Source organism: Mustelus asterias, chromosome 19 (genome assembly GCF_964213995.1).
Source record: "Mustelus asterias chromosome 19, sMusAst1.hap1.1, whole genome shotgun sequence".
NCBI lineage: Eukaryota > Metazoa > Chordata > Chondrichthyes > Carcharhiniformes > Triakidae > Mustelus > Mustelus asterias.
In genome coordinates this window covers 568,674-586,445 of record NC_135819.1, presented here as the reverse complement: position 1 = coordinate 586,445, position 17,772 = coordinate 568,674, and positions in this window count along the sequence as shown.

The window sequence follows — 17,772 nt, the reverse complement described above, 5'->3', positions numbered from 1 at the left end:
GCCAATGCACCCTAACCAGCACATCTTTCAGACTGTGGGAGGAAATCGGAGCACCCGGAGGAAACCCACGCAGACACGGAGAGAATGTGTACAGACAGTGACTCAAGCCGGGAGTCGAACCCGGGTCCCTGGGAGGCAGCAGTGCTAAACACTGTGCCACCGGGCCACCGCAGCGCTGAGATCCCCCTCCCCAATTCAGGTAGACTGGGGGCCAGGCAGGGTAGTCGAGTCAAGACCTGCAAACAGTTTCGCCACGGTCCTGATTGATAGCAGAGCGAGCTTGAGGGGCCGAAGTACCGAGAGCCCCTTGCTGTGCCTCTTCCCGACACTTCCTTCGGCTTTTATTTGGTGAGGCGTTCCTTCGTCGCCGGGGCGACCAAGAACACACACAGTGTCAGGTGGTCTGCCAATTCAGGAGGTAAAGCAAATGGGGGAGGGGTGGGGGATTGGGGACTGAATTATACAGACATTCTCTCTTCCACCTGCTTCCATCAGGAAAAAGTACAAAATCTGAGGTCACGTACCGACCGACTCAAGAACAGCTTCTTCCCTGCTGCTGTCAGACTTTTGGGGCAACACGGTAGCACAGTGGTTAGCACTGCTGCTTCACAGCTCCAGGGTCACGGGTTCGATTCCCGGCTCGGGTCACTGTCTGTGTGGAGTTTGCACATTCTCCTCGTGTCTGCGTGGGTTTCCTCCGGGTGCTCCGGTTTCCTCCCACAGTCCAAAGATGTGCGGGTTAGGTTGATTGGCCAGGTTAAAAATTGCCCCTTAGTGTCCTGAGATGCGTAGGTTAGAGGGATTAGCGGGTAAATATGTGGGGGTAGGGTCTGGGTGGGATTGTGGTTGGTGCAGACTCGATGGGCCGAATGGCCTCCTTCTGCACTGTAGGGTTTCTTTCTATGAATGGACCCATCTTGCATCAAGTTGATCTTTCTCTACACCCTAGCTGTGACTGTAACACTACATTCTGCACCCTCTCCTTTCTTTCTCCCTTATGTACTCTATGAACAGTATGCTTTGACTGTATAGCGCGCAAGAAACAATACTTTTCACTGTATGCTAATACATGTGACAATAATAAATCAAATCAAAGTACATTCACTTCATGTCTGCATTTACAAAGATCTCCCACCCCGTCCCCCGCCCCCGACAACTTGAAGCCAGCTGATTGCCTCCACGGAGAAAGCCTGCTCCACCCTCGTTGGAAGAGGCTATACTGAACAGAGTCAGCGATAACCAGTTTTGTTAGACATCCTGGGTGGGATTTTACGGCCTTGCTCATCCCATAACCATAAAATCCTGCCCGAGGTCAACGGACCTTCCCGTGCTCCGCCCCACCGCCCGCTCTGATTCCCGTGGCGGGCGAGCCGGTTAAATCCCGGCCTCTGTGTCAGCGTAGAAATAAGGACAGGCAGAGAAGAAATGTTTCTATTTCATTCCCTTCCCCCCTCGTCCTTCGATTTTCCCACCAGATGTCAGCTGCGACTCTTGTCTCTGAGTCAAAGGGTCAAGAGTTTGAGAAGTCCTTGACGAAGCTTTGGCGCAGACAAGCTCGGCCGACAGGCCGCAGGGCTGAAGGGGAATTGGTGCAATGTGTGCTTTGGATGAGAATTGAACCCAAGGTGGATATAATCTCATCGATAAACAAACAGAGAGGACAGTTGTGCCCCGTTCATGTCTAGACTTGTAAACTCTCCCGTCCCACACTGTGAAGCAACTGAGTTGCCCCACTGACTGGCCTTGGACAATCCCTCAATCAGCAGGATAACAAACTATCCGCCAATACCACACTGCTGCCAGTGCGATTTCGCTGAAAGCACTCTGGTTGGAATGTTTCCAATGGTACAATCATAACGTCATAAATCATACAATCCCTACAGTGCAGAAGGAAGCCATCCGGCCCTTCGACTCTCTAACACAGCATCCCAATCTTGCCCTATCCCCGTAACCCCACATATTTACCCCACAAATTCCCCAAACCCATACATCTTTGAATACTAAGGGGCAATTTAGCATGGCTAATTCACCTAACCTGCACATCTTGGGACACTAAGGGGCAATTTACCATGGCCAATCCACCTAACCTGCACGTTGTTGAACACTAAGGGGCAATTTAGCATGGCCAATCCACCTAACCTGAACATTTTGGGACACTAAGGGGCAATTTAGCATGGCCACTCCACCTAACCTGCACATCTTTGGACACTAAGGGGCAATTTAGCATGGCCAATCCACCTAACCTGCACATCTTTGGACACTAAGGGGCAATTTAGCATGGCCAATCCACCTAACCTGCACATCTTTGGAGTGTGGGAGCTTCCTCCGGAGCACCCAGAGGAGACCCTTGAAGACACCGCAAGAACCTGCAAACTCCACAGAGACAGTGATCCGAGGCCGGAATCGAACCCGGGTCCCTCGCGCTGTGAGGCAGCAGTGCTAACCCACTCACGTGAGCAGAGGAGACTGCCAAAATATCAATGCTCTCCCTTTTAAGGGTTAGGGGAAAGGATGATTTGTGACCAACAGTCATGTTCTTTCATGGGATGTGGGTGTCGCTGGCTGGGCCCAGCATTTGTTACCCGTATCCGAATTGCCTGTTGTTCGAAGTGGCTCACTTGGCCATGGCACAGGGCAGTTATCAGCCAACCACATTGCTGTAGCTCTGGAGTCACATAGAGCTCAAATTTCTATCGTGTTCAGCTCTGACGATGGGTCACCCAGGCTCGAAACGTTGGCTCTATTCTCCCCCCACGGAGGCTGTCGCACCTGCTGAGATTTTCCAGCATTTTCTGTTTTTGTTTCCGATTCCAGCATCCGCAGTAATTCGCTTTTACCCACCTTGTTCCTTTCATCTCCGAAAGAGTATTTTGGATTTCAGGGGGAATGGGGAGTACAGTCGTGTGGCTCCGTAAAAGGGGGGGGTGCGTTTCCTGAGGGCCACATGATCAGCGAGGACCCTATGGAACGTTCCGGCAGGAAGCTAAGCCAATCAGCAGGAGGGTTTTTAAGTTTATTTATTAGTGTCACAAGTAGGCTTACATTCACACTGCAATGAAGTTACTGTGAAAATCCCCGAGGTGTGGACCACAGATCGAGGAGAGGCTCGCAGTTAGAGGCCGAGAGTCCCGGGAGGGTCAGTCAGGCCTGTAATCCAGTCTGACCTGGTTGTATCGATCTGATTCTTTATTTGGCAACGATATCTTTATTGATTCAAGCCACGTTGAGTCACCCTCGATTTATTATGGAGATCTACTCTGTATGCTGTTTATACTGGATACACCCCAGCACAAAATGATGGGAAAGTGTAGAGAAAGTTTTATCCTGTATCTAACCCCGTGCTGTACCTGTCCTGGGAGTGTTTGATGGGGACAGTGTAGAGGGAGCTTTACTCTGTATCTAACCCCGTGCTGTACCTGTCCTGGGAGTGTTTGATGGGGGACGGTGTAGAGGGTGCTTTATTCTGTATCTAACCCCGTGCTGTACCTGTCCTGGGAGTGTTTGATGGGGACAGTGTAGAGGGAGCTTTACTCTGTATCTAACCCCGTGCTGTACCTGTCCTGGGAGTGTTTGATGGGGACAGTGTAGAACATAGAACATAGAACATAGAACATTACAGCGCAGAACAGGCCCTTCGGCCCACGATGTTGCACCGACCAGTTAAAAAAAAAACTGTGACCCTCCAACCTAAACCAATTTCTTTTCGTCCATGAACCTATCTACGGATCTCTTAAACGCCCCCAAACTAGGCGCATTTACTACTGATGCTGGCAGGGCATTCCAATCCCTCACCACCCTCTGGGTAAAGAACCTACCCCTGACATCGGTTCTATAACTACCCCCCCTCAATTTAAAGCCATGCCCCCTCGTGCTGGATTTCTCCATCAGAGGAAAAAGGCTATCACTATCCACCCTATCTAAACCTCTAATCATCTTATATGTTTCAATAAGATCCCCTCTTAGCCGCCGCCTTTCCAGCCAAAACAATCCCAAATCCCTCAGCCTCTCCTCATAGGATCTCCCCTCCATACCAGGCAACATCCTGGTAAACCTCCTCTGCACCCTCTCCAAAGCCTCCACATCCTTCCTGTAATGTGGGGACCAGAACTGCACACAGTACTCCAAGTGCGGCCGCACCAGAGTTGTGTACAGTTGCAACATAACGCTACGACTCCTAAATTCAATCCCCCTACCAATAAACGCCAAGACACCATATGCCTTCTTAACAACCTTATCTACTTGATTCCCAACTTTCAGGGATCTATGCACACATACACCTAGATCCCTCTGCTCCTCCACACTATTCAAAGTCCTCCCGTTAGCCCTATACTCAACACATCTGTTATTCCTACCAAAGTGAATTACCTCACACTTCTCCGCATTAAACTCCATCCGCCACCTCTCGGCCCAACTTTGCAACCTGTCTAAGTCTTCCTGCAAACTACGACACCCTTCCTCACTGTCTACCACACCACCGACTTTGGTGTCATCAGCAAATTTGCTAATCCACCCAACTATACCCTCATCCAGATCATTAATAAATATTACAAACAGCAGTGGCCCCAAAACAGATCCCTGAGGTACACCACTTGTAACCGCACTCTATGATGAATATTTACTATCAACCACCACCCTCTGTTTCCTATCCGCTAGCCAATTCCTGATCCAATTTCCTAGATCACCCCCAATCCCATACATCTGCATTTTCTGCAGAAGCCTACCATGGTGAACCTTATCAAACGCCTTACTAAAATCCATATATACCACGTCCACTGCCTTGCCCCCATCCACCTCCTTGGTCACTTTCTCAAAAAACTCAATAAGGTTAGTAAGGCACGACCTACCTGCCACAAAACCATGCTGACTATCACCTATCAATTCATTACTCTCCAAATAACTATAAATCCTATCCCTTATAATTTTTTCCAACATCTTGCCGACAACAGAAGTGAGACTCACCGGTCTATAATTCCCGGGGAAGTCTCTGTTCCCCTTCTTAAACAATGGGACAACATTCGCTAACCTCCAATCTTCTGGTACTATACCAGAGGCCAACGACGGAGCTTTACTCTGTATCTAACCCCATGCTGCACCTGTCCTGGGAGTGTTTGATGGGGACAGTGTAGAGGGAGCTTTACTCTGTATCTAACCCCGTGCTGTACCTGTCCTCGGAGTGTTTGATGGGGACAGTGTAGAGAAAGTTTTATCCTGTATCTAACCCCGTGCTGTACCTGTCCTGGGAGTGTTTGATGGGGACAGCGTAGAGGGAGCTTTACTCTGTATCGAACCCCGTGCTGAACCTGTCCTGGGAGTGTTTGATGGGGACAGTGTCGAGGGAGCTTTACTCTGTATCTAACCCCGTGTTGTACCTGTCCTGGGGGTGTTTGATGGGGACAGTGTAGAGGGAGCTTCACTCTGTGTGTAATCTGTGTCAAACCCGTTCTGCGAATTCCTGTCGGAACAGTGTAGTTGCTGATTTACTTTGCTAACCACTTTGTAAATGACCCTAACGTGTTTGAACCTGTTATTAAGCCTCAAATAGAAAGTGTTCTGATCTTTGGACAGATGCTCTTCTCTTGCCTGTGTTAAATGGAAGAAAGCAACTCTGAGCGAGAGAGATAGAGTGAGAGAGAAAGAGAGATAGAAAGAGAGAGAGAGAGAGATAGAGATAGAGAGATAGAGAGAGAGAGATAGAAAGACAGAGAGAGATAGAGAGAGAGATAGAGAGATAGAGAGAGAGAGATAGAAAGAGAGAGAGAGAGAGAGATAGAGAGAGAGAGATAGAAAGACAGAGAGAGAGATAGAGAGAGAGATAGAGATAGAGAGAGAGATAGAGAGAGAGATAGAGAAAGAGAGAGAGATATAGAGAGAGAGATAGAGAGAGAGAGATAGAGATAGAGAAAGATAGAGAGAGAAAGAGATCGAGAGAGAGAGAGAGAGAAAGAGAGATAGAAAGAGAGAGAGAGAGATATAGAGATAGAGAGAGAGAGATAGAAAGACAGAGAGAGAGATAGAGAGAGATAGAGAGAGAGAGAGAGATAGAGAGAGATAGAGAGAGAGATAGAGAGAGAGAGATAGAGAGAGAGATAGAGAAAGAGAGAGAGAGATAGAGAGAGAGATAGAGAAAGATAGAGAGAGAGAGAGAGAGAGAGAGATACAGAGAGAGAGAGATAGAGAAAGGGAGGGTTAGAGCTAAACGAAACACATTTCTGGGAACACATTCTCCAGTGAGGGTGCAAAATGCCCTCAGCTTTTCCTTGTTTCCCGGAATGCTGATTGCTTTATGATGTCCTCCCATTAATTTCTATAACAATAGAAGAATCCAACATGCTGCATGGCCGCCAGTGTGAGTGTAAAAGAGGCTGAAAATACAAAGAACAGTACAGCACAGGAACAGGCCCTTCGGCCCTCCAAGTCTGTGCCGACACAGATTCCTCTCTAAACTTGTCGGGCCCGATTCTCCCCAAAATAATTTCTTAGTGCTGAATTTGCGGGAAAACTGGTGCAAGTCACCATTGTTTTATCAGTGGGAATTCAGACTCGAATCTCCAATGCAGAGTGGCAGCGGGAACCCCCCCCCTCCCCTCCCCCACCCCCGCCAATCACCCCACAATCCCCTTGGCAAGGGTTGTTTTCCTTAGAGCAGAGAAGGCCGAGGGGGGACCTGATCGAGGTTAGAAAATTATGAGGGACATGGATAGGGCAGATAGGAAGAAACTTTTCCCCTTAGTAGAGGGGTCAGTAACCAGGGGGCAGAGATTGAAGGTCAGGGGCAGGAGATTTAGGGGGGATTTGAGGAAAAACCTTTGCACCCAGAGGGTGGTGGGAATCTGGGACTCGCCGCCTGAAAGGGTAGTGGAGGCGGGAACTCTCACAACATTGAAGAAACATTTAACTGAGCACTTGAAACGCCGTAGCGTACAAGGCTACAGACCAAGTGCTGGAAAATTGGATTAGAATAGATAGGTGCTCAATGGCCGGTGCTGGCATGATGGGCCGAAGGGCCTCTTTCTGTGCTGTAAAACTCTGTGACTCTTGGACTGTTGGCCAAAGCTTTGGTCAAAGGTAGACAGGGACCCAGGTTCGATTCCGGCCTCGGGTCTGCACGATCTCCCTGTGTCTGCGTGGGTTTCCTCCGGGCGCTCCGGTTTCCTCCCACACTCCAAAGATGTGTGGGTTAGGTGGATTGGCCGTGCTAAATTGCCCCTTAGTGTTAGGGGGACTAGCACGGTTAATACGCAGGTTACAGAGATACGTGGGGTTATGGAGATAGAGCCTGGATGTGATTGTGGTTGGCGCAGGCTTGATGGGCTGAATGGCCTCCTCCTGCACTGTATGGATTGTATGATTCTATGAAGCTAGTCACTGATACTTTCCTTGACAATGGGTTTATTCACAAAGGGCAGCATTATGCATGTCTATCTCCTCCCCACCAATGAACCGTGGTCGTGGCGGTCTCTCTTTATAAGTGCTCAAAGCATGTAAATAAGCAATGCCCTTTACCCATGGATCTTAACAGCGCGCCATTATCAGGTGTTAGGGGGCAAGACAAGGATTTGACTGTGAAGCCATCTGCAGTCAAATAGTCGAGGCTCAAGCCTGGAAACGATCCGGTGGATGAGGTCCCAGAGGTACCAACAGCCACGGAAGCATTCTTCCGTGCTAGAAGAGGGAAGTCGGATCGGGAGAAAATTACATTGCACATCGTGCAGTGGCAAATTCCTGCCTATCAGCAGAGGCCAGGAACTGGGAATGAAGGATTTCTGGAGTTCGGACTTGCAATGTTTATAACTGAGGATTTATCTGCTTTATCCAACGTTTCCAGATCACTGGAGCGGGAGGAACTGTCAAATTAATGTTTTACTATGATTGCTTACATGTGGACCAAGCTGTGCCCAATTTTTCATATCATAGAATCCCGACAGCGTAGAAGGAGGCCATTCAGCCCATCGAGTCTGCACCAACCACAATCCCATCCATGGCCCTATCCCCGTAACCCCACTTATTTACCCTCGCTAGTCCCCCTGACACTGAGGGTCAATTTAGCATGGCCAATCCACCTAACCCACACATCTTTGGACTGTGGGAGGAAACTGGAGCGCCCAGAAACCCACGCAGACACGGGGAGAACGTGCAGACTCCGCACAGACAGTGACCCGAGGCCGGGAATCGAACCCGGGTCCCTGGCGCTGTGAGGCAGCAGTGCTAACCACTGTGCCACCCCAAATGTATAGGCAGCCTGCCAGTCACATCTCCCTGGTGCAGGTAAATCTGAGGAGTAAGCTGGGATACAGATGGCGAAGACTCATGATGTAGCGTGCCGGAGAGGACTCAGAATATCTAACAAAAGACCAGCAAGGCGGGGCGGGGGGGCGGTGCAGGAATAATCTCCAATAGTTTCCAGGCCGCAAGCGTTTGAACACAACCAGATGTTGGGCAGAGAGCTTGACATGGATTGTTGAGATGGTTGTGGGAGCACTTTTATTCAGCAGTTTTGGCTTTTTGCCTCCAGGGGGGATTAGTTTGTCCGCATTATCGTGACTTTATTAGGCCTACCAGCCTCAGCCACACTGTGGATGGGAGAGAGAAGGAGAGAGAGGAAGAGAGAGAGAGAGAGAGGGATGGCACCACACCTTGTACCATATTGAACCTAATTTAATGAATATTCACAATGGTTCTCCCCTATTCCGGCTCAGATCCTTTGGGCACGATCTCCACTTTGATTTGGGCGGCACAGTGGTTAGCACTGCTGCCTCACAGCGCCAGGGACCCGGGTTCAATTCCGGCCTCGGGTCACTGTCTGTGTGGAGTCTGCACCTTCTCCCCGTGTCTGCATGGGTTTCCTCCGGGTGCTCCAGTTTCCTCCCACAGCCCAAAGATGTGCAGGTTAGGTGGATCGGCCATGCTAAATTGTCCCTTAGAGTCAGGGGGATTAGCAGGGTAAATAGGAGATAGGCCCTGGGGTGGGATTGTAGTCAGTGCAGGCTCGATGGGCCGAATGGCCTCCTTCTGCACTGTAGGGATTCTATGATTACCGCCTTTTCACACCAGTCTCCCGCTGCAGTGAGGTCAGAGATTTTGGCAGGCAGCCGAATCCCCGCTCACTGCGGCATGATGGGAAAATCCCGTCGGCATGAACAGTGGCAGGATTCCGGATTTTTTCTTTTTTTTACTCATTCATGGGCGTTGCTGGCTGGGCAGCATTTATTGCCCATCCCTAGTTGTCCTTGGAGGGCAGTTGAGAGTCAACCGCATTGCTGTGGCTCTGGAGTCACATGTAGGCCAGACCGGCTAAGGACGGCAGATTTCCTTCCCTAAAGGAACCAGATGGGTTTTTCCGACAATCGACAATGGTTTCATGGTCATCAGTAGATTCTTAATTCCAGTTTTTTTTTATTGAATTCAAATGCCACCATCTGCCGTGGCGGGATTCGAACCCGGGTCCCCAGAGCATGAGCTGAGTTTCTGGGTTAATAGTCCAGCGATAATACCACTAGGCCATCGCCCTCCCTGAGGGGACAAAATCCCCATCGAACCACGCAAACGCGCGCACACGCATACACATACCAAGATCCACACAGTTTTGTATGCCTCGCCCACCCTGCCACTGTGGAACATTAGCGACCCCTCCTGCCAGCGGGATCTCCCAGTTCAGTTGAAGTCAATTCCTTTGATAATGGGTTCATTCACAGAGGGGCAGCGTTACACATGACTGACTCCGGCCTCGCAATGAAGCAGTGTTGCAGCGGCCTCTCTTTACAAGTGCTCTAAGTACTTAATTAAACAGTGCCCTTCACAACGCCCTGGGCATCGCTGCTGCCTCACAGCACCAGGGACCTGGGTTCGATTCCCGGCTTGGGTCACTGTCTGTGCGGAGTCTGCACGTTCTCCCCGTGTCTGCGTGGGTTTCCTCCGGGTGCTCCGGTTTCCTCCCACAGTCCGAAAGATGTGCGGGTTAGGGTGCATTGGCCGTGCTAAATTCTCCCTCAGTGTACCCGAACAGGCGCCAGAGTGTGGCGACCAGGGGGATTTTCAGAGTAACTTCATTGCAGTGTTAATGTAAACCAACTTGTGTCACAAATAAATAAAATTAAACTTAAAACTTAAACCTGTGGAATTTTGAATGGCTTGCTGCATTTTGTCTCCTTCTCCCCGACCACCTCGCCGCTGATGGGTCAGGAAGGTTTCACCCTTATACTTATATACCTCCTTTCACCATCTAAGTGGCTCCTGTAGTCCTTTGCACCCGATTGGTTCCTTTCTGAAGTGTCGTCACAATTATGTCAGTCACGAGAGACCCAGTTTATACCCAAAGGGTGGAGTTTTACCGTCCCGCCTGCCATGGGGATTGTAGTGGGCGGGACACGGGCCTCACAAAGGTCCCGTTGACCTGAGGCAGGATTTTCCAGCCTTGGGTGAGAGCGGCTGGAAAACCCGCCCAGAAAGGTCTCACAAACAGCACAAGGAAAAGAAAGACGTGTATTTATATAGCGCCTTTCGCGACCAGCGGATGGAACAAAGCGCTCAACAGCCACTGTCGTACTTTATGAAGTGAGGTCAACTGTCCTGATGCAGAAATCCCGGCAGCCTATCTGTGCACAGCAAGATCCCACAAGACCGCAGCTCCACAATGACCAGATAATCCATTATTTATGCAAGGAATAATGACCGGGACACGAGTGGGGCATAACTTCATGGAATCATAGAATCCCCACAGAAGGAGGCCACTCGGCCCATTGAGTCCGCACCGACCACAATCCCACCCAGGCCCTATCCCCATAACCCCATGTATTTACCTTAGCTAGTCCCCCTGGTGCTAAGGGGCAATTTAGCACGGCCAATCCACCTAACCAGCATGTGTTTCGGACTGTGGGAGGAAACAGGAGCACCCGGAGGAAACCCACTCAGACACGGGGAGAATGTGCAGACTCTGCACAGACAGTGACCCCAGCCGGGAATCGAACCAGGGTCCCTGGCACTGTGAGGCAGAATGTGCCACCATGCCACCCATTGAAATAACTCCCCCCTCCGTCACCCCCGCAGGGTCTATCAGAGTATTATCTGGTGAAGCAGGCAAATGGGGCCTCAAGATGAAGGTCAGATCTGTCAGAAAGCAGCGCCGGCAGTGCAGCATTCCTTCACTGCACTCGAGTATCGACCTTAATGTTTGGGCTCAAGCCCTGGAGTGGAACTTGAACCCTCAACCTTGTGACTGAGTCGTGCTTGACAGGAGGAGCAGGTTAACCAAACTGAGGGTGACTCCTAAGGATGGGGCGGCACGGTGGCACAGTGGCTGGCACTGCTGCCTCACAGCTCCAGGGACCCAGGTTCGACTCCCGGCTTGGGTCACTGTCCACGCGGAGTCTGCACGTCCTCCCCGTGTCTGCGTGGGTTTCCTCCGGGTGCTCCGGTTTCCTCCCGCACTCCAAAGATGTGCGGGTTAGGTGGATTGGCCATGTTAAATTGCCTCTTAGTGTCAGGAGAACTAGCTAGGGTAAATGCATGGGGTTATGGGGATAGGGTCTGGGTGGGATTATGGTCGGTGCAGACTCGATGGACCGAATGGCCTCCTTCTGCACTGTAGGATTCTATGATGACAATCGGAAATAGTTGAAAGGCATTGGTTATGTTGCCCATTTTGAAAAGGAGTGGGTGAAATATTGGTAACCCTGTTCCAGGCACAGTGAGCCTTGTTCGACCATTATTTGGGGAGGTGGTGGCACAGTGATATTGTCACTGGAGAATTAATCCAGATGAGCCAGGGTGATGCTCTGGGGACCCGGGTTCAAATCCCACCAATGGCACATGGCGAAACCCAAAATCGAGGGGAAGCTAGTGGTATTATCACTGGACTATTAATACAGAAACTCGGCGAATGTTCTGGGGACCCGGGTTCGAATCCCGCCACGGCAGATGGTGGGAATTTGAATTCAATAAAAATAATCTGAAATTAAGAATCTGCTGATGACCATGAAACCATTGGCGGAAAAACCCATCTGGGTCACTAATGTCCCTTTAGGGAAGGAAATCTGCCGTCCTTACCCGGTCTGGCCTACATGTGACTCCAGAGCCACAGCAATGTGGTCGACTCTCAACTGCCCTCGGGCAACTAAGGATGGGCAATAAATGCTGGGCCAGCCAGCGACGCCCATGTCCCATGAATGAATAATTAAAAAAGAATCATAGAATCCCTACAGTGCAGGAGGCCATTTGGTCCATCAAGCCTACACTAGCAACAATCCCACCCAGGCCCAATCACTGTAACCCCTCATAATTATCCTGCTAATCAATAAAGATCAGGAATTAATAGTCTAATGATGACCATCATCAAAGGCAATGACCATTGTCGATTTTCAGAAAAACCCATCTGGTTCACCAATGCCCCTTTCGGGAAGGAAATCTTCCTTATCACAGCTTGGTCTGGGCTCCTGCTCTGCCCAAGACCGCAATAAACTGCAAAGGATTGTGAATGTAGCCCAGTCCATCACGCAAACCAGCCTCCCATCCATTGACTCTGTCTACACTTCCCGCTGCCTCGGCAAAGCAGCCAGCATAACCAAGGACCCCACACACCCGGGACATTCTCTCTTCCACCTTCTTCCGTCGGGAAAAAGATACAAAAGTCTGAGGTCACGTACCAACCGACTCAAGAACAGCTTCTTCCCTGCTGCTGTCAGACTTTTGAATGGACCTACCTCGCATTAAGTTGATCTTTCTCTACACCCTAGCTATGACTGTAACACTACATTCTGCACTCTCGGGGAGTCTCGGATGGTGGTCTGCCTCCCTGGTACCGGGATCCGGGATGTCTCTGATCGCGTCCGAGGTATCCTGAGGTGGGAGTAAGAGGAGCCAGAGGTCGTGGTACATATTGGTACCGCTGACATAGGTAGGAAGAGGGAAGGGGTCGTGAAAAGAGAATATAGGGAGTTAGGTAGACAGTTGGGAAGGAGGAACGCAAAGGTAGTAATCTCAGGATTGCTGCCTGTGCCACGGGAAAGTGAGAGCAGGAATGGAGTGAGGTGGAGGATGAATGCGTGGCTGAGGGACTGGAGCGGGGGGCAGGGATTCAGGTTCCTGGATCATTGGGACCTCTTTAGGGGCAGGTGTGACCTGTACGGAAAAGACGGGTGGCACTTGAATCCCAGGGGGACCAATATCCTGGCAGGAAGGTTGGCTAAGGCTACTGGGGAGACTTTAAACTAGAAAGGTTGGGGGGAGGGAATCGTGATGAGGTGACTGAGAGCGAGGAGGTTAGCCCGCAAATAGAGCAGGATTGTACACAGTGTAAGAGGGAGAATAGACGGGTGATGGAGAAGGGGAGAGCTCAGACCAAAGGTTTGAGATGTGTCTATTTTAACGCCAGGAGTGTAGTGAATAAAGTGGATGAGCTTAGAGTGTGGATCGATGCTTGGAAGTGTGATGTGGTGGCCATTACGGAGACTTAGGGACAGGGACAGGACTGGATACTTCAGGTGCCGGGTTTCAGATGTTTCAGAAAGGACAGAGAGGGAGGCAAAAGAGGGGGGGGGGGAGTGGCACTGCTGATCAGGGATAGTGTCACAGCTGTAGAGAAGGTGGACGCCGTGGAGGGGTTGTCTCCAGAGTCTCTGTGGGTGGAAGTTCGGAGCAGGAAGGGGTCGATAACTTTGCTAGGTGTTTTCTATAGGCCGCCCAATAGTAACAGGGATGTTGAGAAGCAGATAGGGAAACAGATCCTGGAGAGATGTAGTAATAACAGGGTTGTCGTGATGGGAGACTTTAATTTCCCAAACATAGATTGGAATATCCCGAGGGTAAGGGGTTTGGATGGGGAGGAGTTTGTTAGGTGTGTTCAGGAGGGTTTCCTGACACAGCATGTGGATAAGCCTACAAGAGGAGAGGCTGTACTCGATCTGGTACTGGCTAATGAGCCTGGACAGGTGTCGGATCTCTCAGTGGGGGAGCATCTTGGGGATAGTGATCATAACTCTATCTCCTTTACGCTAGCATTGGAAAGAGATAGGATCAGGCAAGCTAGGAAAGTGTTTATCTGGAGTAAGGGGAAATATGAAGCCATCAGGCAGGAGATTAGAGGCGTAAATTGGAAGGGGGTATTCTCGAGGAAAAGTACCGAAGTGAGGTGGCAGATTTTCAAGGAATGTTTGTCTGGAGTTCTACAGGACAATGTTCCAATGAGACAGGGAGGTTTTGGTAGGTTACGGGAACCGTGGTGCACGAAAGCTGCGCTGAACCTAGTGAGAAAGAAAAGGAAAGCGTACAAAAGGTTCAGAGAGCTAGGCGATGATAGGGATCGAGATGAGTATACGGCTTGTAGGAAGGGACTTAAGAAAGAAATTAGGAGAGCCAGAAGGGGTCACGAGAAGGCCTTGATAGGTAAGATTAAGGAGAACCCTAAGGCGTTCTATAAATATGTGAAGAGTAAAAGGATGAGATGTGAAGGAATAGGACCTATAAAAGGTGAAGGTGAGAAAGTCTGTACAGAACCGGAAGAAATAGCAGAGGTGCTTAATGAATATTTTACCTCGGTATTCACGGTGGAAAAAGACCTGGGTGGTTGTACTACAGGATTGCGGTGGACTGAAAAGATTGAGTTTGTCGACATTAAGAAAGAGGATGTGTTGGAAATTTTGAATGGCATCAAGATAGATAAGTCGCCGGGTCCGGATGGGATGGACCCCAGGTTACTGTGGGAGGCAAGGGAAGAGATTGCAGAGCCTCTGGCAATGATCTTTGCGTCGTCGATGGAGACGGGAGAGGTTCCGGAGGATTGGAGGATTGCGGATATGGTTCCTATATTCAAGAAAGGGAATAGGGACAGCCCAGGAAATTACCGACCGGTGAGTCTAACCTCAGTGGTTGGTAAGTTGATGGAGAAGATCCTGAGAGACAGGATTTATGAACATTTAGAGAAGTTTAGTATGCTCAAAAGTAGTCAGCACGGCTTTGTCAAAGGCAAATCGTGCCTTACGAGCCTGGTGGAGTTCTTTGAAAATGTGACTAAACACATTGACGAAGGAAAAGCGGTAGATGTGGTTTATATGGACTTCAGCAAGGCATTCGATAAGGTCCCCCATGCAAGACTTCTCGAGAAAGTGAGAGGGCATGGGATCCAAGGGGCTTTTGCCTTGTGGATTCAGAACTGGCTTGCCTGCAGATGGCAGAGAGTGGTTGTAGATGGGTCTTTTTCTGAATGGAGGTCGGTCACCAGTGGAGTGCCCCAGGGATCTGTTCTGGGACCCTTGATGTTTGTCATTTTCATAAATGACGTGGATGAGGAAGTGGAGGGATGGGTTGCTAAGTTTGCCGACGACATGAAGGTTGGTGGTGTTGTGGATAGTTTGGAGGGATGTCAGAAGCTGCAGCATGACATAGATAGGATGCAAGACTGGGCGGGGAAGTGGCAGCTGGACTTCAACCCGGATAAATGTGTAGTGGTCCATTTTGGCAGGTCAAATGGGATGAAGGAGTATAATATCAACGGTAAGACTCTTAGCAGTGTAGAGGATCAGAAGGACCTTGGGGTGCGGGACCATAGGACTCTTAAATCGGCCCCGCAGGTGGAGGAGGTGGTTAAGAAAGCGTATGGTGTGCTGGCCTTCATCAATTGAGGGATTGAGTTTAGGAGTCGGGAGATAATGATGCAGCTTTATAAGACCCTCGTCAGACCCCACTGGGAGTACTGTGCTCAGTTCTGGTCGCCTCATTACAGGAGGGATGTGGAAATGATTGAAAGGGTGCAGAGAAGATTTACAAGGATGTTGCCTGGATTGGTTGGCATGCCTTATGAGGATAGGCTGAGGGAGCTCGATCTTTTCTCCTTGGAGAGACGAAGGATGAGAGGTGACCTGATGGAGGTTTACAAGATGTTGAGAGGCATAGATCGGGTGGATTCTCAGAGGCTTTTACCCAGGGCTGAAATGGCTGCTACGAGAGGACACAAGTTTAAGGTGCTGGGGAGTAGGTACAGAGGAGATGTCAGGGGTAAGTTTTTCACTCAGAGGGTGGTGGGTGAGTGGAATCGGCTGCCGTCAGTGGTGGCGGAGGCAAACTCGATAGGGTCTTTTAAGAGACTTCTGGATGAGTACATGGGACTTAATAGGATTGAGGGTTATAGGTAAGTCTATATATAGCCTAGGTAGGTAGGGACACGACCGGCGCAACTTGTGGGCCGAAGGGCCTGTTTGTGCTGTATTTTTTCTATGTTCTATGTTCTATGCTAACGTCAGACTTTTGAATGGACCTATCTCGCACTAAGTTGATCTTTCTCTACATCCTGGCTATGACTGTAACGCTACATTCTGCACTCTCTCCTTTACCTTCTCTATGAACAGTATGCTTTGTCTGTATAGCGCGCAAGAAACAATACTTTTCACTGTGTCCCAATACACGTGACAATAATAAATCAAACCAAATCAAATCACACCTGCCGTCCGTACCCGGTCTGGCCTACATGTGCCTCCAGAGCCACTGCAATGTGGCTGACTCTTAACTGCCCTCAGGGATGAGGGATAACGTGCACATTCCATGAGCGAATCGAAGAAAGAAACTCTTAACGTCAAGAAGAATCTCCATCTTGTCTTTGGGCCAATTGGTGACGCGAATGGGCATTTCAGTTTGAGCGCCATCACACTTGATGCTGCACATTTGTCAAAGAGCCATTCACCATCGAGACAGGAATGCAAGAGCAGACTATTTAGCATCTCAAAGTATTTCCGAGAACGGCCTTGTACAGACATACCTCAGAGTGGCTCCAGCAACAATGTATGTCTGGGAGTGCAATCCAAAACTCCTTAAAAGGCTTCTTCGAATAACAAAATGGGCTGAAATCTGCTGGATGGACATTCCCTTCTCACAGCAGATCACCTGCTGCACATTAGACACGTGGCAGAGTACAGTCGCTGCGCTTTTGATAAATGTATAAATGTTTCCTCCTTGCCGGTACGCACTGTGCCAAAGATCGGGCCGATTGCTTTTGAACTGGTGCTAAGTGCACATAAACCACCTAATGGCAGGTTAATTTAGAAGATCAAAATCGGTAACCAATTACTGAACGCGAGCAATTTCTCTTTCAGGCTCATTTTGCGGCCTTGTCTTTGCCTCAGGCATCTGGTCGAAATGAAGGGACAGAGCTAAAGCCCAGGAGACCTCCAAGGCTGCTAGCTCTAGCTCGGAGGGCAATTGTGGTCAGTGCAGACTCGATGGGCCAAATGGCCTCCTCCTGCGCTGTAGGGATTTTAAGAGTGGACCCCCGCAGCTGGCGGTCAATGCAGATGAACCTGGGCTGCAAAGGACTGTGGGGAAAATTGGAGGTCGAAGGTCGCCAACTCTTCAAGATGACCCTGGAGTCTCCAGCCATGGAAGATTTATCACCTTCCCCTGGGTGCGCCTTTCAGATGTGGGAATCCGAACTGAGAGAGAATGGAAATTCTTGAAGAGGTAAAGCAGCGTAAGTCACAGAGAAATTAGGAGCAGAAATAGGCCAATCCAGCCCTTCGAGCCTGCTCCGCCATTCAATCAGATCATGGCTGATCTCTCCCTGGTCTCAAATCCACCTCCCCACCTCTTCCCCATCTCCCTTTAACCCGTTTTGATCAGAAATATATCCATCTCCTTCTTGAACCCATTCAATGATTCAGACTCCACCGCGCGATGGGGCAGCGAGTTCCACAAATTCACCACCCTCTGCGAGAAGTAGTTCCTCCTCATCTCAGTTTTAAATCTACCGCCTCTCAACCTATACCTGTGACCTCTTGTTCCAGGTTGTCCCAC